Raw genomic sequence first — 26,223 nt, 5'->3', positions numbered from 1 at the left:
GAGCACACACAGGTAAGGAGGGCAGCTAATTAAAAAGCTGTTCCGTATGAAAGCGGGTGACAAGTGACATTTTCTGCATTTGTTGCACAAGCTTGGAAAGGTCCACTCCATTTTCTCTGGCGTCTTTGCTTCAACAAGATGCCAAGCACGGTGTCTTCCTTTGTGCCCTGCCTCTCCTCCCTCTTCCCCCTCCTCTCTCCTCCTCTCTCCTTCTCTCTCCTCCTTTCCCTTCCTCTCTCCTTCTCTCTCCTCTCCCCTTCCTCTCTCCTCTTTTCCCCTCCTCTCTCCTCCTTTCCCCTCCTCTCTCCTCCTCTCTCCTTCTCTCCCCTTCCTCTCTCCTCCTTTCCCTTCCTCTCTCCTCCTCTCTCCTCCTCTCTCCTTCTCTCTCCTCCTCTTTCCTCCTCTTTCCTCCTTTCCCTTCCTCTCTCCTTCTTTCCTCCTCTCTCCTCCTCTCCTCTCTCCTTTCTCCTTCTCTCCCCTCCTCTCTCCTCCCTCTTTGCTCCTCCCCTCCCCTTTGCCTTCTTTGCTTTCAAGCTCTTAATTCTTTTTTTTTTTTTTCCCACTGCCACTCTTTTATTTTGTTTGATAGAGATGCCCAACCAGTTGCCATGGAAACTCAAAAATCTCCTTCTGTTCTTGTGTTGATCTGTCTTTAGCTGGGCGTTGCCTCTGTGTTCGTGCATGCGTGCGTGTGTAAGAGTGTGTTTGTGCGTGTTGATCCTCTGTAATGGAAGATTTCTCCTGGGAGCTGGTCACTTAAGAACAACAGTATTCTGTGATCTACAGTGTGAAACAGCATCACAGGATCTTATCTACTAGTGATCTATAGTACAGCGCTGTAGTATACTATCATCTGTAGCATAGAACCACAGCATAATCTAGCATGGCCAGCAAATAGGTTCAACACTCTGGTGTCTCCTTCTGTGTTTTCTGGTTCAAATAGAGAGGTCTCGTCCAACACGTGTGTGGAATCAAAGGTTAAAACCTTTTAGGATATTTCAGGCACCTCCATGACTGCCTTGCTTAGTGGTTTGAGTGATCAATTGTGAACAAGTATGTCCCCTGTTTGTATGGTGTTTCCTTGTATGGTCCTGTATGTATTTAAGGCATACTGAGCAGAGCCAATGGCAGGTATAGGTTGAGTGTTTTATGACAGTTGAGTAGACAAGACGCATGAATATTCTAGACATAAAAGCGACAGAACCTCTGATCTCCAGGATAGTTTCCTGTTGGCACGTGCCAAGCATACTTTCTTCACTCTTCGTCCATTTTCCGGCCTGTCTCAGTCAGCTTTTCTGTAATTGTAGCATGAATTCTGATCCTGCAACCTGCGTTTCACTGAGCAGTGCTTTTAACTCGCTCCTGCCCGTCACCTCGGTGCATGTTTACCTGCGGCTGGCGAGGACCAAACTGATCCCCTGTTTTCATTATGTTTGCATGTAAATATTAGAGCCCAGGAAAAGAGCAGATTTGATCCGAAAGCAAATATTTCCTTCCTTCTGCAAATCGTCGCCAGATTTATTAGCAGTGAAAAAAAGCGGCCCAAGTCTGTTGTGTGTGTGTTCAGCCTAAGCTCGACCTAATTAATGCATCGTCCCGCCGGAATTATATACAGGACATCACGGTATTGGAAAAATGGTTTTATAATGGAATTATGTACATTATTAAATGTAGCTCTGCTGTTACTCTGCATCATTTGAGAAATTAATTTTGTTAAAATGAGTTGAGTGTCCGTGATTGGAGCATGCCAAATTTCATAAACAATCATTCTTTATGACACTGAAACCATACTTAATATGGATGTGCACAGACTCTTTAGTTAGCTGCATGTATGCATAGGTTTTTGTTTAACCCTGAGAAAATCACAACATTGATCTTCCAGGGCGTCCACATTTATTTGCCGTATTGTATTCAGTACCGGTGCGGTTGTGTTGTCGCAGACACATACTCAAACATGTGTTATGTAAGCAATTAGCAGGAGAATGCGGAGACACTTGTTACAAGAAACACTACTGTTTCCTATTTCTGGTCCTGAATTCACTCTGCTCCACCTGTTTTAGTGTTTCCCTTTTTACTTGGTACACAGCAAGCTCTTGTTCATTAGTTAGTTTGGCGTGTAGGACCAGGGGAGGCGCTACACTCTGCAATGCAGTATTGGCTAATACAATACAGTGTTTGATCTGTATAGCATCTGTGTATAGCGTGTATGTGTGATTTAAGGCATGGCGTGCCATGTAAATGTCGAAGGTAAGTGCCGGTGCATGACTTTGTAAACAAATGCAAAAAGCAGAGAATTCTGGACTCTGAACTGGATAAGAGCTTTTTTCTTTTTGTTCAGACCCACCGGTTTCCAAACCACTCCAGGATGTCAGTAATGTGCCAAAGGTTATGCACACATTTCCTTTGAGCTCCGTGACCAGGGAAGTCCGCAGGCCTGCACTGGCTGCACTCTCGCACTTCAGGTGAGGATGGGAGCAGGCGTTATCAGGCCAGGCTCCAGCTGTCTGTCGTTGCCACCAGCAGAGAGTCTTGAGTGTGTCCTAGGTGTGGACAAGGATTCAGCTTTGCCTACAGGCTCCCAAAGCACTGCCCCTCGTGATGAATTAGGCTGCAGCTTTCATTATGCTACCCACCTGCAATCAAGGACACTGAGCTCCAGAAAGGCTGCCACAGTGCAAGCATTCAATCAGAAAAGGGCCAAGTCTGAGCTAACACCATCCACTGTTTACATTTTACATGACACTTTTATCCAAAGTGACTTACAATTATGACTGAGTACAACTTGGGCAGTTGAGGGTTAACCACTGAGCTACCACTGCCATCCACCATCTTAACAAGTCTGAAGAAACACCATCCACCGTCTTAACAAGTCTGAAGAAACACCATCCATCATCTTAACAAGTCTGAAGAAACACCATCCACCGTCTTAACAAGTCTGAAGAAACACCATCCATCATCTTAACAAGTCTGAACTAACACCATCCACCACCTTAACAAGTCTGAACTAACACCATCCACCACCTTAACAAGTCTGAACTAACTCCATCCACCACCTTAACAAGTCTGAACTAACACCATCCACCACCTTTACATGTCTGAACTAACACCATCCACCACCTTTACATGTCTGAACTAACTCCATCCACCACCTTTACATGTCTGAACTAACTCCATCCACCACCTTTACATGTCTGAACTAACACCATCCACCACCTTTACATGTCTGAACTAACTCCATCCACCACCTTAACATGTTTGAACTAACACCATCTTAGCAAGATTCTTCCTAATCATGACTCTCATACAGGAAGGTTGGCAGTATATCAGCTGTACTGGCCCCTCTGACTAACCCCCTTCTGACCCACCCCTTCCGATGAACCGTTTATGACTCACCCCCTCTGATGAACCTTTTATGACTCACCCCCTCTGACTAACCCCCTCTGATGAACCTTTTATGACTCACCCCCTCTGACTAACCCCCTCTGATGAACCTTTTATGACTCACCCCCTCTGATGAACCTTTTATGACTCACCCCCTCCTACTAACCCCCTCCCATGAACCATTTATGACTCACCCCCTCTGACTAACCCCCTCCCATGAACCATTTATGACTCACCCCTCTGACTCAGCCCCTCTGGTGAACCTTTTATGACTCACCCCTCTGACTCAGCCCCTCTGGTGAACCTTTTATGACTCATCCCTTCTGACTCAGCCCCTCTGGTGAACCTTTTATGACTCACCCCCTGTGATGAACCTTTTATGACTTCCCCCCCCCTCTGATGAACCATTTTATGACTCACCCCCTCTGACTAATCTCTTCTGCTGAGCTCCATGCTGACCACCATTCCTGTGAAAGATGACTGAAGCACCTTGCTGTGTAGCTAGACCACTGCAGGAGTGGTAGAGGCCTTCAGAAGTAGAAGGTTTACCAGACTTAGGCCATGGCTGACTGAAGCAGGCCTTCATGGCTTCATGGCAGAAGTACATTTTAAGGGTTTGATAGGTGTCCTCCTGTAAGGATGTATCAAACACCACCCACCCCAACTACCGGTAACGATACCATGTCCTGAACTTCAGTGAGGAACTGAAGTAAACAGTAATAGATGTTGGTGTATTAATGGTTAAAGCATGCCAGGTGGGCTGAACTGTCAAAAACTGCAGAGTAAAGCAGAGACCTTTCTGCTCTGAAGTCTTCTCTAGATGCCAGGCTTGTTTTTTGATCTCCTAATTCATGAAGAGTTTAATATACCAACTAAATTAGCTGGTGATGCCCATTTTCATTTGTTATTCACTGCCAGACTGATTAACAATGAGGCCTCTGAAGAGGTGTGTTCCAGTCTGTTATTTCTCATGATGTTACAGATTCACAGTTTGCACTGTGTATTGTTTTCCATCAGAGATTTTATTTCCTGTAAATTCCTTCAAATTCACTGTGGGACTACACTGTGGGACTACACTGTGGGACTACACTGTGGGAGTCTCTGCGCTGGTCTCCGTCAGTTCCTCTCAGCCTCTGGGTTTGTAAATGCTCACATGAGTATTTGGCTTCGACAAAATATGCTGCCTTAGGTCATGAAAACACTGACAGGCAGGAATAACTGGATTCCTTTAAGGCCTTGAAACATGAGCACTTTAATCTGTCACCTTGACTCCAAGCTAGTCCTACTATATGTATAAAACTTATCTGATCATCAAAGAAAATGTACAGTTCTTGCTACTTGCACATCTCTAAATGTGTGTATGAGTGCGTGCATGTGTGAACATCTGTATGTGTGTGTGCATGTGTGTGTGAGTGTTTAGGTTTTTGTGAAAGAGAAAGTTTACTATTGATTTTCAGTGCGCGGACTGACCCTGCAGACTGGAGACGGTGTACAGACTGACCCTGCTGTCTGGAGACAGTGTACGGACTGTCCATGCGGACTGGACACGGCGTACGGACTGACCCTGTGGTCTGGAGACGGTGTACAGATTGACCATGCGGACTGGACACGGTGTACGGACTGACCCTGCAGACTGGACACGGTGTACGGACTGACCCTGCGGTCTGGAGACGGTGTACGGACTGACCCTGCGGTCTGGAGACGGTGTACGGACTGACCCTGCGGATTGGAGACGGTGTACGGACTGACCCTGCGGTCTGGAGACGGTGTACGGACTGACCCTGCGGACTGGAGACGGTGTACGGACTGACCCTGCGGTCTGGAGACGGTGTACGGACTGACCCTGCGGTCTGGAGAATGTCAGCCCCAGCCCTAGCTTTACAGCTCAAAGCAGACAGCGGCACGTTCAGCAGCTGTTCAGCGTGCGATCCGTCACTGTGGCCTCTGCAAATAGCAGAGCTTAGTTGCTTTTAGTGAGTGATGCACATATGCTTTAGCAAGGTTAACAACGCAGGCCATGGAGGATTAATGACTTCCGCGTTTAGCCTGTCAGACACGGGACACCAGGGCAACAACTACATAGAATGCGTAGTGTGTGAGGAGGGGAGAGAGCCAAGGGTGGAAAGCGAAACATTTAAATATAGGAAGCAATGCATTTGTGTGCATAAGTGTGTACATATAAGTGAGTGTGCACACGTTTATCTGTAGTCTATTCATTTCTTATGTCAGTATGAATGTTATACATATTTCATTATACTCTGCTATCTGTCTTTCTGTGGAAATCTGTCTTTCTGTGCGACTTGTTTTAATCTACAAAGAAGGGGAAAAAAAGGTTAAGTTAGAAAAATGCTAGCTCGATCTGAAGTCAAAATATTTCATTTAACCACTCATGCAAGGAAACAGTCATAATCTAATAATTTTCAAGATCCAACTCCCAGAGCTCTTTATGGGCTGAAATATTCCAAATGGAAATAATGAACTTTTAACTTTTAATTAATTGAATCTCTGGAAGCTGTGCACTTTGGCTGCGAGGGCACTGAATTAGTTCTGGCTTCACGCCGAACCGTGAATTAATCTCAGATACCAATGGGAGTCCATCACTAAAGTCCGTCGTCTTGTAGCTGCGTCCGAAGCCAATCAGAAGCCAGCGTGCTGGAGGGTCTTTCCCACAAGAGACTGAATACAGAAGCGCAAAGCTTTTTGCACTACATGCTAATTGATGTCATAGTTCTTAATATACAGGTTAATTGCAAATTGTATGGACTATATGGACGGTAAAAAAAAGTTCTTGCTGAAAATATGGCCTTGGTCTTCAGGATGCCATAAAATACTAAACGATCTGCAGTGGTGTTTTGTCTTTCCTGGTTTCAAGCACCACATCACGCTCAGTTTTAGATTGCTTAGGCTACTTATTGCCCGTACTTAAATTTTTCAATAAGTCAAGAATGACAAAAAACTATTTTTATGGAAGGAATGCCATATTGAAGGTGTCTGGTTGTAAAATGAAACAGGGATGTGTATTAGATAATTATAGTAATATACTAAACTTTAAAATGAGCACGGTTAATGATAAATGTCTTATTAGTCTGTTTTTATATATTATATAGATGAGAAAGCAATTTGTTGTATGGCTCTGACCTATTACACTGTACAGAACCATTTAAAATAAGTCAGCAATCACTGTGCAATAGCACTGACCTATTTCACTAGTTCTACTGGTTGTTTATCTAGAGATTTCATCCTAAATATAAAAGATCCACGTGCATTTTTGGGGCTGATTCCAGATCAGATCTCCTGCCTGTTTCGAGATGGAGTAGGTCCAAGAGCTGAAGCTTGCTGAAGAGGTCGTGTTGTCTGCAGAGCAAGTGCAGGGCAGTTTTGCTCAACTGTTGTGTGCTTTTGGTGAAGCAGGAGAAGCTATAAACGTATTCACACATCTGAAGACTTTTAGAATTATGACACAATGCCATTTGGAAAATAGACCTTTCAGGGAATCAACGCTGAGTCTTTTTACTTTACATTCAGAAAAGACTGTGACACCTTAACAGTATGAGAGTGTCCCATCCCCCCATGGTATGAGGAGCTCTTAATGAAGGTCTAAAATTCTTTCAAAGCTAAAAAAACTTCTGCAAACTAATATGTACTCATGGCTGGACCCCATTAGGAAGTTCCTTCAATTTGACCTTCCCTCCATATTCACAGTGGATTAAATCAGCGAGGCGCTGAGCAGTTAGAAGCAGTTATTAGCACCTTTGTGGTGCATTGACTGAGAGATCCAGTAAAGGCGGGACTGGAGTTAAATGATCCATTCTGATCCAAACCCTGAGCCTCCACGTAGGCCTGATCACAACGTGACAAGTATCAAAGTGTCAGCCCAGGGAATGGCGGAGCTGGGAGGGAGGGAGGGAGGGAGGGAGGGAGAGAGGGATAGATGGAGGAAGCGGGTGAGTGAGGGGAGGAAGAGTGAGAGGCAGAAGGAAGGGCTGAAGAAGAGCATGAGGGAGAGAGAGTTCGAGAGAAAAGGAGTGAGAGAAGAGCGAAGGAGAGAGAGGGAAAGATTTGGGAAGAGGTAGGGAGGGAGGGAGAGAGAGGGAGAGATTTGGGAAGAGGTAGGAAGGGAGGGAGAGAGGGAGAGATTTGGGAAGAGGTAGGGAGGGAGGGAGAGGGAGAGATTTGGGAAGAGGTAGGGAGGGAGGGAGGGAGAGATTTGGGAAGAGGTAGGGAGGGAGGGAGAGAGAGGGAGAGACAAAGAAAGCCATTGAGCAATGGATGAGGAGACAGTGAGTGCCAAGAACCACCAGTATGAGAGAAGGAGGAGAAGTGTAGGAAAGTGCTGTGTGTGTGTGTGTGTGTGTGTGTGTGTGTGTGTGTGTGTGTGTGTGTGTGTGTCTGGATATGGGCACGTGAGCAGAAGGACAGGTTTAGAGAGTGTGTGAACGCTTTTCAGCTCCCATGGTGTGAAATATAGTTTTCATTAAAGAGCAGGCAGTGGTTTCCTCTGAAAGCCCAAACAGCACAGCGGCGCGTCTCTGGAGAGAAGCCTTGCTCTGCCTCCTGCCTCCCACAAAGCCTCACTTTCATTTCCGACACACACACACACACACACACACACACACACACACACACGGCCAGTCCTACTGTGATTTTTTTTCTTTCTTTCCTATTGTGCGGGTTTAGTCTTTGCATCTTAGATTTTCTTCTCTGGTTGGCTTCTCCCCTCTCCCTCCCGCTCTCTCTCTCTCCCTCGCTCTCTCTCTCTCTCTCTCTCTCTCTCTCTCTCTCTCTCTCTCTCTCTCTTTCTCTCTCCGCGAAAAGTGTGCATGAGAGCATCCAAACTTTCTGGTATATTTTTATTTAGAAGTAGTCTTGAATTTCTCGTCACATTCAACAGTGACTGGCATGTCATGCACTTTTGTCATGCACTGAAAATGCATATATAAGAGTGTGTGAGTGTGTGTGTGAGTGTGTGTGTGCCTGTGTGTGTGCGTGTGTGTGTGTGTGTGTGTGATCATTAGGAGTATTCTATTTAAGGATGTTGTGAATATTTTAGATGAACTAAAGACACAGACTTACATGACAGCATCTCTTCAAACTCCACACTGTCACGGAACGCTCCCTTTCCCACTGATCACGTGTTATATGTCAGTGCCGTTATGTCTATTGTATGTCACCGTCGAGGGACTACATTATATTTGCTTATTAACAATCGAATAATCTGTCATAACCACGAATGACTGAATTAATTAATTTAATTCTTTCTCATTTCTAATTAAATTAAATTCTTTGTTATTTAATTATTTAAAATTCAATTTTAACAACCATTACACTCCACATTTAGTCTACTTAACTGATATATTAAATATAGGAAGCTATTCATTTCGGCAGGATTCTGGATTGTGTTATGAGATATCCTATTAAGTGACTGTACTTCACACTGACATAGTCAGGCTTTGGACAATACACCACAATACACCACAATACTCCATAATACTCCATTACTGGATCATTTTAAAAACAGCATCAGTACAACCAAAGTCTGAAATGCTGTATGATGGATATCAGACAGCAGTCTCACTCACTCTCTACCACAGTGACTAACACACACACACGTGACCAAAACTGCTGTTTATCGTTCCTGCAGTAAACACACACACACACACACACACACACACACACACACACACACACACACACACACACACATGCACGCACGCAAACACACACTCATGCCCGTACACGTACATACACACACGTGCACACACAGCCTATTTGCACTGTTTACCTCTTGACATGTTGACATCTAATCAGCACCACAGCTTCCAATGTGAAACATTCAACCAAATACGTAAAATCTTCTAAACAAAATTTGAGACGTCTGTCTAACACTGACAAACTGTAGAAAAGGAAGAGAGCAGCGTTTAGCTGGAGGATAAATATCTACCTGCCATAACATGAGAGACAGCGACTAGCCCCCCCCCTCCCCCCCCACACACACAGAGACTATATTGCCTTGTTTATTAACACATTTATGTCTAATTATTTACTTCTTCCCCTCCTTACTCTTATTTATTCTTCTTATTCTTCCACTTCTCCACCTTTCTCATCTTGACCTCCTCCAGTTATTATTTCATACCAATTACAGTTCTTTCCAGGTTCATTGTGATAACACAAAGTTTGTAATCTTCTTAATTGTGATGGTTCATTTGTTGTTTGACTGTAATACTGCTCTGGCAGTACTGTTACTGCATATGTTCTTGCCAGTAAAGCTTACCGAGTTGAAAGTTGAGTAGTTTACTGATGACGACTTTTATTGCTTTTGTGGGGAAAAGTATCGGAAAGTGGCTGGAATATTCATATTCATTCATATTCAGCTTCTTTTTGATGGCCGTAACTTGGAGAGCCTACTTGTGCTGTGGGCAGTCTTCCGCTTAAAACCATATGAGTGTTCTATGGTTTTGAGCCCTTTCAAATGTAATTAAGATGATGACCACGTGTTTGTATCTCTGTCCAACACTTCCAAAAAGCCACCACAAAGACAGATGACATTTTGCAGCTGGAAGTTGTGCCCACATGTGGAATAATTCATGTATTGTCTATCAGTTAGGAAGCAGGCTTCCTGAAGTACAGTTCAAATCACAGAAGGAAGTGACACCATTAAAACAGCCTTGATAAGCATGAAGTTCCTTTATGCGCATCCTAAGCCTTCCTATTTTTAGACTGGGAGATTGTCCTTTTAAACGTACGCTTTTGGAATTCGGAAGGCTTTGTTTGTGTGTGACTTTCTCCGGGAAGCTTCTGCCGTGTCCTTGTAAAAAGACCTGCTCTTGCAACATATTACCCAGCACTCAATCCTTGCAAATACGAGCGCGGTGAATGATGACATGTCGCCGATGCAACAGAAAGCAAATTGCCTCCGAAACGCAGAATCTATCTTTTTAAATATTTCATTTGTTGCCCAGCAAACCACATTTGGAATGAAAATGACTGCGAGTCCTGTTGTAACCAGCTGAAGCTCTCTTTCATCGAAAACCCTCAATGTAAGCTGCAGCTAAGAGGTTTGGGCTTGCTAGATTCATCTGGCTGCACTTTTGGCTTGGCAGGTGCGTCGCTCCAAGAACACTCCGAGCTTTATTGTCTCCCCCCACGTTTAATGCTTTATGGTATGTGCCTTTGCGCCGCCGTGGTTGTCTTTGGGAAGGGGCACGCACGGGAGCAGGAGATTAATAGAAGCGTGCGGGACTCCGAACAGGAACGGCTCCTGCTCCTACCCAAATGAGTTCCGCATGCTCCTTAACTCCAGTCCTCTGTAATTAGATCTTGCGCTGCCTTTGTGTTTAAAGGATGGATTCTTTCCACATCTAGCTGTTTTGTGGAAGTCATCAGTAGAAAGCTGTTTTAATCTCTTTCATAGATTTTTTTTCCTCGTCTTTTTTCCCTTCTTTTAAGATTGCGGCTTTGCTGGGCAGCGCAGTGTTTCCTTTAATGTTACGTGTTGTGTAGCATGTGCTTTTCATGTGCTTGGGGAATCTGATCGTTTCATTTCAAATGTGACACAAAGGGTTAATGTTAATTTGCAGATTTGTGATTTCCTTTTGTGTGTTAGTGCATTACCACGTTTTGTTATAGCTCTCTTTCATCTTAATAGCATTTAATCAAATTTTACTCCCTCATAAAGCAAATGAATTCTGTTTTCAAACCCTTTGGTTGTAATTGGGGAGTTTATCTGGTGTAATGAGTTTCAGTACTGGCACAGAGGCAGGATATCATTTAGCTCCTCCTCCTGCCGGGCCCCTGGGAGACGACCCGAGCTCCTTCTCCCTTCAGGAGCTGGGCCTTTAAGTTAAAGCCTACAGTGGAAACCACTGCTACTATTAGCCTGGTGATCTCATGCTATGACACAGGAGTGTCTTCTTCTCGGATCCTCTTGCATGCTCTTAGATTGCATAAAACCATGCACAAATGAGCCCAACTTTCACCAAGTATACCCCAAACTCCAAAGGGTGTTTTTTTTCCTGTAGGCGACCTGTGTGGAGTTCCTTTCTCGCTTATCTCTGGTGCTGGAGTGCTTAGCTAGTACAGTGGAATTAACAGAGATGTCAGACCCTTTCACTCTTAGCGTACGTAATAACCTTATTGATTTCATTTTGGGTGGATAAAATGGTCATTTTTGCCTGTGAGTCTACACTTAGTCATCAGTTGCATTAAAGATCTATATACATACAGTACTGTGCAACTGTCTTAGGCCACCATTAGATTTCATGTTTTAACATTCATATAATGATCATTCATAACTATTTCTCAGTCTCTTTATTAGAATACAACCAGAAAATACAGGACATTTGGATGCAGTATTAAAAAATGGAAATACATCACAAAGGAACAGCTTCTATAGGCCAGAGTGGCAAGTATTTACTGTAATGTCCCCTTACGCTTACAACAGCAGGGAAAGACTAAATCTAAATAAAGAACTGTGGTAAGAGCTGGGTATAATATACCAGAAGATGACTTCAGAAAACTTCAGAACAGTCTCCTCAAAACAACTCAAGATGTGCTTAGTTCCAAGGTAAAGTAAAACCAAACTAAACAAGATAAAATATTACAAAATGGCTTCTACTGGCGTTTGCCCATAGAAGCTATTTTGTTCTGAAAATTGTTTTTAAACATTTTGTGTCCAAATGTCCTGTTTGTCTCTTAATAAAGACTGAGAAATCATTATATACAGTCATTATACCTTTGCTAAAACAACAAATCTATTGGTGTCCTAAGACATTTGCACAGCACTGTATTCAGACCCTTAATTCAGTACTTTGTCTAAGCACCTTTGGCAGTAACGACAACTTTGAGTCTTGGTGGGTAAATCTCTTTGCGGTTTATTCCTTCCTCTTGGCAGATCCTGTCAGGCTCTGTCAGATTGGATGGGAAACGTCTGCGAACCGCCATCTTCACGTCTGTCCACAGATGTTCTGTGGGGTTTAAGTCTGAGCTTTGGCTGGGCCGCTCAAAGACGGCCAAAGCCTCGTCCCAGAACCTTTCCACTGTTGTCTTGGCTGTATGCTTGCTGTGTTCTGGAGACGTCTCAGGGAAGGTTAATGTAAACAGGATGCACCTGGTCTCCAAACACCACGGCGCAGTACAGCAAAAGATCCGAACCTGTTATGCAAATGAAAGAGTTCGGTTATTTAACGTGGTGCGTTGAGTGTTGATTGAAGAACTTTTTTTAAATTTCCATTTAAAATGAAACCTACAATTTAAGTGTGTAAAATAGAAAAAAGGGACGAGGTGTGTGTACTTTCTGAATTGACTCCATGCTGAATCCTAGCCACTATTGCCAGCCTGTCCCACATCAGTAGCCTGCCAGCATCAAGCACGCCGCGGACTTACACATTTGGAGCACAAGCTGGCTCCACAGTACCACTCAGTGGCGCATGTCTCGATTTCTGTTTACTCTTACGATTATGCGCAGCCTTGGGGTGTGCGGTTACTTTGTGGTGTTGCTGGAATGGATAGTATTTTTATTAGCTAACTAATGGACAACAAGTTGAACACCTTGCTGTGTTTACATATAGTTAAAAGGTAAACGGTGATGGGAAACCAGTGACCTAAATGAGTTGAAACCCCCAGTTTTAATTGTAGTATTGATAGATAGACTACATTAACCAGTGTTTCCTAAGGTCTGGTATGTGCAGTAAAACTAGATGCCAATGCCAGCATTGTTTTGGGAGAAGCTGAGAAGGTCTGGAAAGGTAGTTGGTCGATCCTGTTTTTTATTAGTCATTCCCTGAGCAGATCGTGGGCGTTGATCGGGGTTCACGCCATAGACTGTTTGGTTTCTACGCACTCTCACGCTCTCATCATCCTGCACCTCACATGGCCATCTCTCTTCCTGCTTTGTTAACGCACAACCCTGGTAACCCACGACCTTTGCAGATTGCATGCTGGTAACGAAGTGTCTTGGTTATAATTGCGACATGGTCATTTATAGTACTGGTACACACTCGTACGGCAGCTCTACACGCAGCTCATACGTTTGTTGTACTCTAAGAGACACTGCAGCTGAAATCTTGATCAAAGTCTGACAGACTGTGAGATCTCAGCTGAAAAAGTAGAGTATGATGTCCGCGTATGAAAGTCCGTGGGCTCCCACTACTGAGCCGCTGAAATAGCAGGGCCAGTGTTTTGCCTTGGAATAACAAGGCTCCAAAGGCGATTCTCAGAGAAGACATCAAAAAGATATTTTCCTTGTTGCCAAACACACAAATTGTTCTTTTTTTTTTGTTCCACATACAGTTTATTTGTAGTTGTCGCCTGAGTTGTGGGTAGCCGGGGCTCCTGTTTGTTTTTAGATGTCTTCGGCGACACTGCGACATTTTGGAACTAAATTTCTGACACTGCCAGAAGATAACTGTAGGCTGTCTGTGCTCCGAGAGGCAAACAGTCGCCAAATAGCATGACAAATTGCACGTTCAAAGACACACATTTTAGACTTTTTTTTTTTTTTCCAGATAAGATGCCACTCGCCTTGGTGGTCAACGACACAGAAGCCATCTGAAGTCAATCCCGACCATTTTACCTGTCTCACCACGTGAGATTGCAGCTCTTTTGGAATTGATACAAATATATAACATTTCACCCATGCATAATATCCATACACACACACACACACACACACACACACACACACACAAATATTTTAATGGTCTAAGTGCTGTATTAACCACAGTTTGTCGAGGGCGGAGATTCTAGTCATTGCGGGTTACACTCTGTCGCAATCAAGCCGTCTCTCGACTTCTCTCGACAGCGGCTACGTGATCTGCCATATGTAATCAATCATGCTGCCCCTGAAGTCGGAGGGGAAAAAACCCCCACCATACCCCACACTGACACCGATCACAAGTCTTTTAACTCATGACCAAAGAGTTCTTTCAGGGTTCGCGCTGTCATCTGCAATAGCGTAATGGTCATGGTAATTGCACAGTGTAAACATCTTTATCCAGAGCAGTTTAAATATTTTGGAATTTGGACAGTGGGCTTACGTGTGTTCCCTGTATTCAAACCCACCATGTGGTTTTGCTGGCACTTTGAGTAATGCATCTGGAATGATCTGATCTGGTATTTTGGTATTGGTATTTTATTGTGGTATTCAAAAAAAAAATCTAATCTATTTTTCTTGCTTGGGTTTCGGTTCTGTTCTCACCCTGATAGAAAATAAGACGTTCACATCACGGAAGCAAGTAGCAACGACAAGACCACACATTCAATTTCCAAGTGTATTTGACCTGAAACACATAAAGTTTCAGACACAAGTAAATTCATTTACTTCTCACGAATGGTACAATCACAGGGATGTGGCCACGTATAGCTCGCTGCCTGATTCCTTCGTGCTGCTAAATCTGACCCAGTTCATTCAATTCCGCAGTGAATGTACGGCACACTCAGATGTGCGACTATCCAGTGGCCCATCAGATGGCTCCTTTCATCATCTCGTCTGTGTTCCTCACTAACTGCTCTCCTTTGTGGAGCAGAGAGCAGGTCCTCTCAGTCAGCCATCAACAGCACAATCCTCTGACAGCAGAACTCGGTGTTAATGGCAGTACACACACGTAAGAATGCTGTGGGTGCTAAAAATGCTTTCAGGATGGCGTCTGAGTTTTGAAGCCTTCATAAAGGCAAGGATATGCTCTGAAAGTGGTTGCCATTGGTTACAAGGGAATATACCAGCAAGTATATTTATTGGCGGTGAGCTGCACTGAAGTCATTGTGCAATACTAATGAAGATGTGGGCTATATGGACTACCAATATAACCTTATGTGTTGTCTTCCTGATTCAGTTAGCAAAACTAGCAAAAACTAGAAAGAAAACCCCCAAACTAGGCCACTGTCGTTAATACATTACCTACTTACCTACGGATGTTGTTAATACTTACCGGATGTCCATGTTACTGTGTAAATAGATGTCCAGATCTTGTGGCTTTCCTCAAAAATATCGTCACATCCGGACGTGCGCTGACAGAGTCCGCGCGGCATCCTGCGCTCACCTCAGGGGTCCATGCGGTCTTATCACCACCAGGCGTCGGGGAACCTGGACACCGGCCGGCGCAACAACACAACATCACTTATTCACTCTTGCATCATGCTTGCTTTTGAATCCAGGAGGGAACGGGAACTCTTCGACAGGGTGGGAGGCGGCGTGCACCAAGGAAACACCTGCATGGCGTAAACACCAGCTGGGAAAGTTAAATCAAGAGGCAGAGGGTGGGGCTGGGAGGTCCTGGATGGCAGCAGGTAAGGGCAGCCAGAGAGGCAGGCGGCAGGGGTGGCATTTAGTGCCCCCGGGGCGGCGGGCCGGAGTGCAGAGCTTCGCACACAACTGCTGCCTGTGTGGGGCTTGGAACAACCTCCCTCCTTCGTCTCCCCGACTCAGGGCATCCTTCAGCGCACACGGAGCACTGGAGTGGAATGACGAGTCTTTCCTTTCTCGCGCTATTGCCATCGTAGTGCTCTGGGGGAAAAAAAAAAAAACCTTGAAGAGTGTTCCGAGAGAAATGTTACAGCGCCACTGAAAGTAGCCCCACTTAGGGAATACATTTCAGGTGGGTTTTTTAAAAATTTATTTCTTATATATTTTTTTTGGATTGCTTAGTATTTATGAAAGCATTTGTCGGCCCCTCTCTCCCCAATTGCTCACTAGCCCTCCGCTGGGAGTAAAGATTGAGCTCTATATAGTTCTCTATATAAACGCGAGATTGATATATTGATCTCAGGGCGTACACAGCTCTCGCTTAGAAATTTGTTTGGCCATTGAACAGCAGCGAAGAAAAGATTACATCTCCACCCTCTCTCCATCCTTCTCTCCATCAAGGGTATTGGAAGGGGAGGCTCCGGTTTTTTCTTAAAAAAAACGTGTCCGCCTTAAAAACTTGCGCAGTACAGCGAGGCAGCGTTTAAATAATCCCGGCCTCTAATCCCGCACGGTTTTGTTTTTTTCTTTTCTTGACTCGTACTCATTGCAGCGCTGCAGATGAGAAAGGAAAAAGCGAAACCCGGATCTCTCCAGTGCAGGCCCGCGCCGGCGGAGCGGAGACGGCTCTGTTCTGCTCGGGCGCCCTGGCCTGTAGAGGCCTGTGGAGAACACGGTCTGATCTCCACGCTCCCCTCAGATTCCCCGTTACGGCTCTTAGCGTGCGTCCAGCTGCTGCCTCAATGCCGTTGCTATTAACATTACCTCTGTAATTATTGGCCCGATTGTGTGAGCAATCGCTTTCGCAGTTTCGCATTAAACGCAGCAACGTAACAGCATTAAAAGCAGTTATTTTATACTCTTAGTAAAGCAGCCTGTGAACTGATTACGCTGAAATAAATTTGCGGGATGTGTTCTGTCGTAAGGTGTTAAGTGGACTCTTTTGTTTGTATCTTCCCCAATCACATTCATGGTGTTTCTTGTAATATCGAACTCAAGAACTGGGGAAAAGGAAGCCATTTCATGATAAAGGATTTTAACAAGACTCCACTGAGTACTGGTATATATTTGCTGCTTGGATGCTGGAATAGATTGTTTATTCTAGCATGGGACAGGTAAAGATATCAATTCCGCCTCTGCCTGTCTGTTCCCGGTGTCTCCCTTGGTCTTTGTCTTTTCTAATCTATCACTTTTACATGTTCGTCCTCAACATCTCTCTCTCAGGACCTTTGCCCCATGAGCAGTGAAATCAAGCAACCAACTGCAGCTTCTGGCATGGCACTGTTTTCATTTCAAAATTTCACTCACTGAAACCTATCGAGGGGACTTCCGGCCCACGCTATATTTTTCCGCTTTCCATTCTGTTTTGTGACTTCTTTAACAGCGTCGTTTTTTTTCCCCCTGACTTTGCCGGTTGTCAGGAGAAGGCAGTAATTGGTATTGATTGGTTGTTGTTGATGCAGTGTGTGTGCCGCTGAGGTTTGGAGCTAGCTTTAAACGTCTAGCCGCGGATACATCTCTCTCAAGAACCGTATCGATTGCCTCGTGCACATTTCCTTAGCAACTCCCCTCCAGCCTGTTGCCATGTCGCCATGTCCCGCGCTTTTCTTTCCTTCCACTACAGGCGAATGTTTATTTTTAAATCAGGGTCAACAAGCAGTTCCATCCACTTCAGGCAGACAAACAGTGAATTATTGACCGGTGCACGCACTGCATTTATTTGGTGTTGATGCGAAAGCCGCATTCGTCAGTGGCAGTTTTTCTCGTACGGTTCTGCTTTTCTGATGAACATTGTACATTGACTGGCTCGTACAGGGAGTAAAATGATCTGGTGGTTCCGCCATACCTTTCTATGCTTATCGCATGCAAATCGAGTTATGCACGTGTGCACACAGAACAGTCAAATCACTCACACGCATTTCAGTAATTCATGTGTCGTGGTGCTTCTTAGCGTAGTCTGTAGTTACAAGAACGCTTTTGTTTCATTCTGTTCTGCACTGAAGCACATAGGATCTGATATAAAATGACAAGACGTTCAAGCGCAGAATGTTTGCTTTAACTTGAGGGTTTTTACACTTGCTATATGTTTTTAGACAGACACACACTGTTCAGGGACCAGAAGCAGCTCAACAAGTTAACACAATGTTAAATAAAACTGCAACATTTAGCACTTGTCCTCAGGGTGACGACTGTCTGAATTCCTCGTAAACATCACCAGCTGTGGGTAATCTCCCGGAGACGCCGTTTCAGGCCAGTACTGCAGCTGTTTTCACTTCCAGCAACTTTTAGGGTCATTTTTTTTGCCTGCAATCATGTTTTCAGGAGGTGAAATTCCTGCTCAGCAGGGCTCGGGCTGTAGGACTGACTTCACCTGTCGAGAGCTCAACCCCCCCCCCTGGCTGGTCTCTATCCAAAGTATGAATGAATATGTCTGAACAAAGTTTGTCTTACAGGTTTGAGTGCCGCATGCCTTGCTGATTTCCACATGCGTGTCACGTATATGCGTGCTGCATGTTCGCGTGCGGTGGCCGTCACATGCCATGCTGTTAAGCAGATTGCAGTCTTGTTTGTCAGGCTTGGCATTAAAGTCATTTAGATTCTGATTCTGATTCGAGCAGCCATGTGTCCCGCCAGGCTGGCCAAGGCATTCTGTTGGTCTGTGCTGAAAAAGCCTCCCTTTGCACTTGCGCACACATACGTCTTACTAACTTGCACACTCTCTCTCTCTCTATCTATCTATCTATCTATCTATCTATCTATCTATCTATCTATCTATCTATCTATCTATCTATCTATCTATCTACCTATCTACCTATCTATCTATCTATCTATTAACACTCATCTATCAACACTCATCTATCTATCTATCTATCTCTATCTATCTATCTATCTATCTATCTATCTATCTATCTATCTCTCTCTCTCTCTCTCTCTCTCTCTCTCTCTCTCTCTCTCTCTCTCTCTCTCTCTCTGTATGCATGTGTGTGTACTTACTGAGGTCATCATGTAGCACTTGCTAGGACAAATTAGAGACCTGTGCCCTGGTTGCAGTCCTCCAGACACCCTTAGTCCTGGATGCAGCACTGAAAACCGTATTTAAAGTTATATGATAACTGTGCCGGAGAAACATTTTCGATGAAGCAAATCCAATGTCCTGCCACTCCTGCATTCCCGTGGCACCATTGGGTGAGTACAGCCAAAGGTAAATCTAGCTACCATTACACCGTGTCCCCATTCTGATCTTAAACACTCAACTCCGATTTCCGCAGATTCATACCAGCTCCGCGCTGTCACTTGGCACCCGCGCCAACATCCTGGCGTTCGGCCACGTGCTGTGCGCTCTGCCCTCTTACCCCAGGAGCTGGCTTTAACGTCCAGGCTGCATCACCTGGCTGGGCTGTCCCCTTTCTCTAAGGGATTGGGTCCTGTCATGCCTCATGGTCATGTGTTTTATAGGCCACTAAAGCATTCTTTTTCATTGTTTTGATACTGATATATTTATTTATATTCTTCCCCCACAAAGCCCTTTTGAGAGATGTGTGTGTGTGTATGTGTGTGTGTGTGTGTGTGTATGTATGTGTGTGTATGTGTGAGAGAGAGAGAGAGTGTTTTTTTATTCTAGGCTGTCCTATGACACCAAACGTATTTTAAAAATCAAATACATGCAGTCGTTTCTGAGAGAGGACGGACTGGCATTGCAGGTCTTTAAAAGCTCAGCCTCTGAGAAAACACATCATCTCACTGCTGTTACAAAACACATCATCTCACTGCTGTTACAAAACACATCATCTCATCGCTGTTACAAAACACATCATCTCATCGCTGTTACAAAACACATCATCTCATCGCTGTTACAAAACACATCATCTCATCGCTGTTACAAAACACATCATCTCACCGCTGTTACAAAACACATCATCTCACCACTGTTACAACCTGCAGGAGCCAAACACATCATCTCACCGCTGTTACAAAACACATCATCTCACCGCTGTTACAAAACACATCATCTCACCGCTGTTACAAAACACATCATCTCACCGCTGTTACAAAACACATCATCTCACCGCTGTTACAAAACACATCATCTCACCGCTGTTACAAAACATATCATCTCACCACTGTTACAACCTGCAGGAGCCAAACACATCATCTCACCGCTGTTACAAAACACATCATCTCATTGCTGTTACAAAACACATCATCTCACCGCTGTTACAAAACACATCATCTCACCGCTGTTACAAAACACATCATCTCACCGCTGTTACAAAACACATCATTTCATCGCTGTTACAAAACACATCATCTCACTTCTGTTACAACCTGCAGGAGCCAAACACATCGTCTCACCTCTGTTACAACCTGCAGGAACAAAAATACACACCATCTCACCTCTGTTACCTGCAAACCTTTCTGAAACAAAACATCAAACAGGACTTTTAGCTCCCCTACATCTTTTTAAGGTTTCTTGTGAGCAAAGTGCAAAGTGTTGAGACACTTATGTTTTTGGGAGCAAACAAATGCACAAGAGACTTTTCATAATGAATCTGAGCAAGTCAAGGCTGGGTCAGGCCTTTCCTGTACCTTTGAAAACTGCCTGGAACAAACTTCTGAAAACCACCTTTTGGTTTTTACGGAACAGTGGGTTGATCCAAGCTATTGCAGGTGGCACTCCGCAAGTGTGTGTTTTGTCATTTAAACAAAATGGTGGAATGTTTAGACGCTTTACTGGTGTCTTTGTAGTCATGGTGAGGGGGGGAATCATATGTGACAGTATACGCACTCGAGTCCCCCACCCACCATTCCCTGTAGACGAGAGCGATGCGTTCAAACGCACCGTTTTCCGAGAGGGACTTTTCCAAGCTGCCGCACACGCACATCTGAAGCACTTTGTTGGGCTTACGAAGTGTGTCCATGAGGGAGGAGCTGAGACCGGCCTTGTTCAGAAATGTGTCAAGGAGTCTATTGCCCCTTCAGTTCATCAACATTACCGAGTCCTCTGTGAGGCGTCTCAGGAATGTTAGCGCAGTGAGCGCGAATGGAAAAGATTTTAGAAGGCACGGGCTGCCTGCGATTCTGCAAGGGACAGCTTTCATCTCCAGGACACAATTAACGCTGCCCTTCATCTGAAACGTGCGGAAGGTCTCACGTAAGAGCTTGAAGAAGACTTGCATACAGACCCTCTCAATAAATCTCTCTGCTAATCCCCTAGAAAGAAAGTAAGGCATAAAAGACATGATAAATAAAAAAAATCATACACGAATTTTAAAAAAGACCAAGCCCTCGGATCCCTGTGAAAAACCTTGCATCAGAAATAAAAACCATTAGATAACATAATGCAGGCGAGCAGCTGTTTCGGCGTGCGTCAGAATGCAACGCTCTCGTTAGAATGAATGGGCTGACTTGGTTTCTGTGCTTTGACTTGTAGCCTAGCGCATGTTTTCAGCCTTGACTGAAAGGCTGAGGTGGATGTGGGGTCATGCACTGCGGAGCGGGAGAGTCTGGTTTGCCTCTCTTTGTGACTCTCCCCAGCCACGGAAAAGAAGCCAAGTTTCTTTCATGGCTCGTTTCAAACCTCGGGACAAAAATCAGGCATTTCTATGACCGCTTAGAGTCATCTAACCGACGACAGCATTTGGTCTAAACCCTTTACGGGCTGTTTTTCTGTTCTTTTTTTTTTTACTTGCGATTTTTGTGTTCATGACTTTCTCCTAATCTAATTGTTTACATATGCAGAGCTGCATGGGTGTAATGTAAAGTGTGAAATCTCCTCATCACTGAGCACTTGCGCTAACCGGCATTAAATGACGTTTGTTTTCAAGGGCAAAACGTTCTTGAGAAAAGGGACGTCCACGCTGCAGCAACAGCACACGCGCAAACCACAACAAACAAAAACACACAACCCTGATTGCCAGCTCCGCGCTAGACCAACATCTGCGTCTTGCCCGGCAGGGGGAGGCTAGCACTGGCTGATCTGCTTTAGGCTGCCGCCACCATGTTTGGTTCTGAGCTACAAGAGAGCGAGTAATAATTCCACAGAAGTTAATTTCTCCAGGAGCTTTGGTGTTGCAATTATGCCTGTGCGTTCTGGCCTGTGCTTACCTCGGCATGCACTTTGTTTCGCTTTCTCTCTCCTTCTCTGTATTCCTCTCTCTCTCCATCCATGTCCCTATCTTTCCCTTTTCTCCTCTCTCTCCTCGCTCTTTTTTCTCTGTCTGTCTATCCCTCGTCTCGCGTATATTTTGAAAGAATACGAGGTTGATGGAGTGAACAGGGGCTACAGACCCACACAAATGCATTTGAGGCGACGAGCGCACGCACGCACGCACGCACCCACACCTGCCTGCACCCACGTGCACTCATGTACGTGCACACGCGAGCACTCACACACGGCCCCGAGAGCTTTTACCCACATCTGATTTTTTTGATAGTAGCATCCTCCTGATTCAATTTTTCAGCGTGTATCCCCCCCCCCCCAGAAGGAGTCAGCAAACTAAAAAAAAGATATAAAATCTAGCAAAAAGAGAGAGAGCGAGAGAGAGAGAGAGAGAGAGAGAGAGAGAGAGCAAGAAATAAATAAAACAACTCGCTTTATCCTCCTCTTGTGGGAGCGGTAATGGTGGCTTCTCCATACTACGCTAGCTCTCTGCTCCCAGACTCAATAAAGCTTTGGCTTTGTGAGAACTGACGGGGCTCACTTATTGATATGGGCTGCCCCTGGCCTGCACAAATCATATGTGCTGAATCCCTCCCCTTATACTTTGCTTTCCTTCAATTGCAGAATTCTATGGCCTTGGTTGAAAAGCAAGGAGTGTGCGCGCGTGTGCGCGCGTGCGTGCTCGGCTCCTCCCACGGAACGGAGGCGTGTCCTGTACGAGTCCTCTCGAGTGTGAGAACAGTGAAACGCTTTGCCGACCCATCCCTGATTGAGGGACACCCTGGCCCTCGGAGACGTCGATGGTGATGGGCCAAGCATGGATGCTCATCTCGTCTCCCCACCCGGACCCCCGCCCCCAAGACCCTCGACTCTCTCACACCCCGCCTCTGGCCACAGTTCACACACGCGATTCCCTCCGCTGGCTGCAGGAAGGGCTCCTCCTTGCAGGAAGCGTAATGCCGTGTTAGTAATACATTTGCATTTTTCCAATTACATTTATTCATTTGGCAAGCGCTTTTATCCATGACAACTTGCAACTGAGGCAAAATGCAATAAAAGCATGAAACCATTACAGGAATGAATTTCAGCCCAGTGCTGCAAGACCAAATTTCCAGTAATTAAACAGATACAAGTGTAAAATGTGTGTAATAGGGGAAAAATGTGTGTTTAAAAAAAAAAATGTTTGTGATGCATTGTTTTGTGTCCAATCTACCGCCATTCCTAGCCACCCTGTCTCTGCAGCGTGTCAGGGGTGACCATTACTGGAACCTTCTGGACTTCGGCTGGCTTCTCTTCAGCTGAGCGGCTCCCTGTCTAGAGCAGACTGGTAATCCATTTTTTTTTTGCTGCACTATAAGTTGAGCGAAAGAGACTTAGCATACTGGGCGTAGTGTGAGAGGGGGAGTGGCGTACTGGGCGTACTGGGTGTACTGGGCATAGTACGATCCCTCTCTCCGTGCCCCCCTCCACATGTTTCTCCTCTGCTCTCCATCTAACACCAGGTACGTAACTGTAATTTTCTTTCTACAGCTCCGCATGTATTTCAATTTGTCGGCGAAGTCCAAGGTTAATGATTCCACGTTACTTTACAGTGACTTCATTTTGACCATGCCTCAAAGACACACACCGCCAAATCGAAAACATAACTAAGGAAGCAATTTTCCCCACAGATAGAGTTGTTCGTTCACCCGTAGTTTGATGGAGTGTGCAGGGAGGCAGTGGCACCGGCCTGTCTCCTCTACCTCCTCCATCTCCTCCACCTCCTCCATCTCCTCCAGTCTCCTCTACCTCCTCCATCTCCTCCACCTCCTCCAGTCTCCTCTACCTCCTCCAGTCTCCTCTACCTCCTCCATCTCCTCCACCTCCTCCATCTCCTCCACCTCCTCCAGTCTCCTCCAGTCTCCTCTACCTCCTCCATCTCCTCCACCTCCTCCATCTCCTCCACCTCCTCCAGTCTCCTCCATCTCCTCCACCTCCTCCAGTCTCCTCCTATCTCCTCCAGTCTCCTCCATCTCCTCCCATCTCCTCCAGTCTCCTCCATCTCCTCCCGTCTCCTCTACCTCCTCCAGTCTCCTCCACCTCCTCCAGTCTCCTCCATCTCCTCCAGTCTCCTCCATCTCCTCCACCTCCTCCAGTCTCCTCCATCTCCTCCACCTCCTCCATCTCCTCCAGTCTCCTCCACTCTCAGAATGGGCCAAGGCACTCATGAAACTCATTAACCAGAGCCTACAGTTACTGTAACGTTCTGCGTAAATAGACTTGTGGCTAGACTTATATGCACAGTATACATTTTAAAAAAAGAAAAGCACATACAACTCGCCCCTGTAGCAGACCTGTTTTTGGGTTGTGTAGAAGCTTGAAGGCATCTACATTACTGAAGGCTTCACGTTTAAGACATATTAATTCAAATATAAATAAATCACAGAATATATTGGAAGACCAAGTGTATTACAAGGACTCTCTGGTGTATATTTCAACTTGCATTGTTTTGGTTGTGGCATTTACTAGGACCTGAAACCTCTGAGGTTATAAAAAACTAAAGATTTTTTCATATGTAAAAGGCTGACTACAGAAACCCACAACACCAAGTAACTTACAAAAAAAGTTTTAAGAACTGCAGCGTAATACTATGGTGCTGGATACCTCTTGGTCAAGATCACCTTGAAATCACATGACCCAGCAGTGGGCGTGTCTCCAAAGCTCGGTCCATATTCTCCTTGGTTTGGGATCTATGGCTGAATTCTCCGTTAAATAACATTCCACGGGTCCGTGGCGTAACATAAACTCCCAGCTGCAGGTCGATAAGCTCCGCACTACACCCTTCTGATTTAATGGGCTTTCGGCTTAGTAATTTTCCTAAGACTGGCCAATGCGAGCCTCTAACTCTCCTCCTTCTCTGTCTTTCATTCTTTCTCATTGTTCATACTCCCTCCCTCTCTCTCTCTCTCTCCCCCCCCCCCCCACGCTCTGCTATAATCAGTCAGACTCTTTAGGTTTTCCTTCGGGGGTTCGTGCATGTAACCCTTTTATTAGATTATATACCTTGTCTTTTTGTGGGGGAGAGATTTATCCTTTTCATTATTGGGAGAAAGCATTTAATCAATAATTGTTGGGGCGGGGATTTATGGTGACGCAGTCTTTTTTAAAAATCCGCAGGGTGATGTTATTTATGGCATCAAGGCCTGGCGTTCTGGAAGTCACTCCACACCATGATGGGCAGTTTTCTGCCTACCCCTGCATCCTGTCCGGAGCCCCGGGGTTCCTTGTGTAGGACGAGGCAGTTCCAGAACTGGTCTCTGGTCTTTACTGGAGAAAGGCTTCGATTCAACACATAACTATCGCTCTCCTTCACCAGTGAAATTTCCAGTTTGGCAGTGCACGTGTGTGAGATGTGATACCCTCATGACCTGTGTCTTCTCTCCCTTTCGCCTCCTAAACTTCACTGTAGGTTTCAATTTGATTTTTTTTTCTCCAGCAATTTTCACACCATGTAAAGTGCTATCTGCCACCTTGCTTGGCTAAACCGAGCGATCGTCTCTGGCCAACAGTCCCCAGTCTCCCTCCAGGAGAGTAAGGGGCGAAAGAAAAAACCCTCTAAGAAGCTTAAAGGATTGTGGAAGCTGTCAAATTGGCGTGGGCCTCTCTACCACGCTGCCTGCACAGCGTCTGGTTGCTCAGCTGTGTCTCTGCGCATGAGAGCTCGGAGGATGTGTCTCCAGCACCAGGACAGCTCTTAATGGACTTCTGAACGTTTGATTTCTGCCTTCGGCCTTTAATTGTACATAAAAGTTTTGGACGAAATGCCTGTCGGTGAATCATGACGCATCTCTTGGTATTTTTTTGTTGGGAACTGTGTTAGTTTTTATCAGGACTATTTCTCGGTCGCAAAGTGTCAGAAAGGTGGTGTGTTTGGAGATTAACTCGTTCTAAGATACCTCCACATGCAGGTGTACACACACACACACACACACACACACACACACACACACACACACACACACACACACACACAAACACACACATCTCTGCAGACACACATGCACATGCACACTTCCATGAGCTAGCACGCGCACGTGCACACACACACACACACACTGAACTGAAATGAATCTCAAACATGACATTGATGGGAAAGGAGTGTGTTGAAGTTTAGGCCAACAGCTTTCAACAGTATGCACTGGATTGCCCCCCCCACACACACAGAGGAGCTTCTGTCCAAGGCCAG

At 45.2% G+C, this 26,223-nt stretch overlaps 1 long non-coding RNA gene across 2 annotated transcripts; it reads left to right on the top strand.

The window, feature by feature from the left end:
• The first annotated feature begins 10,194 nt into the window (after positions 1–10,194).
• On the top strand, positions 10,195–25,949 carry LOC113585551. 2 transcript variants are annotated; one of them, XR_004775670.1, is made up of 4 exons: positions 10,195–10,418; positions 22,623–22,961; positions 23,224–23,325; positions 25,155–25,949. It is a non-coding gene; the product is annotated as an uncharacterized LOC113585551 (long non-coding RNA). The 2 variants fall into 2 exon arrangements; XR_003411517.2 differs by having other exon boundaries at positions 10,195–10,481.
• The last annotated feature ends 274 nt before the right edge of the window (positions 25,950–26,223 follow it).

Source organism: Electrophorus electricus, chromosome 26 (genome assembly GCF_013358815.1).
Source record: "Electrophorus electricus isolate fEleEle1 chromosome 26, fEleEle1.pri, whole genome shotgun sequence".
In the NCBI taxonomy this organism is placed as follows: Eukaryota; Metazoa; Chordata; class Actinopteri; order Gymnotiformes; family Gymnotidae; genus Electrophorus; species Electrophorus electricus.
This window is presented reverse-complemented; position numbering and strand designations above follow the sequence as displayed.